A 2,500-nucleotide genomic window follows, 5' to 3' on the forward strand; every position below is an offset into this window, starting at 1 on the left:
TAAAATATGTCCTGTGTTGGTATGCTCTGATAACATTCTTTGTGGATATGCTTAACCTTCAGGGCAGGCTGTGGGTGTAGTGTTAAAATGAGAAGTGGGTAAACTATGCATTCTGTGATCATGGTAAGGTGGACTGCACCATTCAGTATCATTAAAAAAAAAAAAAAAAAAAAAAAGTTGTCCAATAACAATTGTTGTGTATAACAATTTCATATGATGTGAACTAAAATTCTATAATACAACAAAACTGTAATCTCTTGAGTATGTTGGTTTTTGGTATCAATTTAAATGTATTTATAATGCATTTTTAATGGACGACATCTTTTATGTGTTGTAAAATTATCTTCCCTCAAAAATAATACACCTTTTCCACGGGCAAAAAACACATCGGCTGTACTTTCCAGACGCATGCAATTTTATTTGAGTTTCATGTGGTTTCATGTGGCAGTAAACGTGTACTGTATATTTGGGAGGACGTCCCATAACGATCCACATTTGAACCCACTGGACTGTAATCTCAACACAGACCTTTTCTGCGTGTTTTGAACAATAACATCCTAGAGCCATACTCCTAGAGTAATATCCTAAAGAAATTGTATCCCTAACAGAGTGAGAGTGAAATATCAACACAAGATTATAAATCATATAATGATATTATATAATAATATTATGAACTGAGACAAACAAATTAGCCTGTCAGTGTTCACCACCAAACCTTTTTTCACTAGTTACTGGACACAAAGGCTACAATTATTGGGATTAAGCAGCAGTGAGTGATTTTGAATCGAAATATTTAGCAAATCTTTGGTTTTCATATTTTGAAAGAATATTGTTCTGCAAACGGCCTACAGGATGCTTGATAATGTCCCAAATATGTGGGTATTGATGTCAGATAGGCCTATATACCAGATCCAAGGTGGACCCAGTCTCGACTGGGCTTCAGACTCAGGCCTCCATCTATGGGTCCAAGTGCACCATCACCTGTTCGAGTGGAATTGACAAACTCTGCTATGTAGGCTACATGAAATGTAATTTCTAAATAAATAAATTAATAAATAAGTCTGATCAAATTGTTTCAGTGTTTCAACTTGGAAAACACGTTGTAGCCTAGATGGGAACGTTCGTGCCTCTGTTTTACATCCCAAGTTCCCAAGAGTGACAACTTCTGCTTCTTTCCCAGATTGGGAGCCTTGTGGTTTTATTGACCTTCTGGATCACATTGTCCCTCATTTGCCCAAACAGGAAAATTAAAATAGATGTTTGTAGCGCGCTGAACCTCTTTTTTTTCGTTGAAGGTGGACGATTTGCAGATTACAGCTCATATTATACACTTCAAACGCGTCTTCAGGCAAGTGCCTGCTGCCATGCCGAACTTTCCCACGGAGGACTCGCTGGTGAGCTACACATTTGTGTACCAGCCGCCGCCACGCTCTTGCCTTTGAGTTCCCGTCTGCTCGTATTAGAGGTGGCATATCGTCACGCAGATGTTGCCGTGGCTCTATGTGTGTGCCAGCCAAACCCCGGCGAACAGGGCGGCAGGCCAGTTGTTTTCGAAACGAGTCGTGGAGGAAGCTGAGCCCAGTCAAGAGTGGGGGGCACAACCGCAAAAAATTTGCACACAAGTTAAAAACACATTTTTCTGGCAGTGTAAATCTCGGGCAGGCTAATTAAGCCGCGGCGGTTGGCATGGGAAGGGAACGCGCGAGCGTTCGGTGGGAAGCTTGAGGGGATGGGGCGGGTCACACGTGCCAACACCTAGCCACCAGCAGTGCCTCGGACACAAGGAGGGAAACCATGACTGCAGGCACATTATCAAGAGCCTCTCCATGTCCGCACAAGATGTAAACGGTAATGTAGATATTTAATTGTCCTTAAAATAATAATTATGTCCCTCATGTTAGAGGTTGTTGGTTAGCTAACCACACTGTCCATGGACACTCAGGTCTCGCCGTCTTCACGTTACTTGGTCAAGTGGAGCTCATTGACGGGACCTGTACCAGGAGAGGCCTAGTCATCGACTTCCATGGCTTCTGTGGTAAGTAACCTCGAAGTCATAGCCTAGCCTACTTCTCCTCCCACTTCTAATGATGGAAGCATAGAGCAGGAGTAGCAACCCGTCGTCACATGACCACACATCTGAAGTGGTTTTGCCTCCATATGCAGTCAGGAAATATGCATTGGTCTGCTAGCCTTGCTTAAGTCGTTTCTATATTTCATTGAAGTGCCTTACAAGCAGGTCTACACTGCCTAGATTGCCTTGTTACTTGTGCTACGCGGTTGCTCTATATTTTATGTATTTATTTATTTTTTTATTTAGATTATTTATTTATATGTTATTTGTGGCAGGCCTACCTTTTCACAAAGTGTGGAGTTGTTTCCCTAGTTCTAATATACAAATGACAAGCCTATGCTTAATGTTCAACAATTCAACACAGTGCAATCAAAATTATTCCAAGTGTTTGGACAGGAGAAAGGTGCTAATTGAGAGATTTTAGGCTGA

The 2,500-nt window shown here is 41.6% G+C and overlaps 1 long non-coding RNA gene across 1 annotated transcript in view; it reads left to right on the top strand.

Annotated features, from left to right (window-relative positions):
- Positions 1-1,723: 1,723 nt before the first annotated feature.
- LOC134100972 (uncharacterized) overlaps positions 1,724-2,500 on the top strand; it is a 37,703-nt gene continuing 36,926 nt past the window's right edge. Inside the window, exons 1-2 of the long non-coding RNA XR_009941337.1 lie at positions 1,724-1,848; positions 1,943-2,035. This is a non-coding gene — a long non-coding RNA (uncharacterized LOC134100972). The remainder of the gene's footprint in view (positions 1,849-1,942; positions 2,036-2,500) is intronic.

This window comes from Sardina pilchardus, chromosome 14 (assembly GCF_963854185.1).
Source record: "Sardina pilchardus chromosome 14, fSarPil1.1, whole genome shotgun sequence".
NCBI classification, from domain to species: domain Eukaryota; kingdom Metazoa; phylum Chordata; class Actinopteri; order Clupeiformes; family Clupeidae; genus Sardina; species Sardina pilchardus.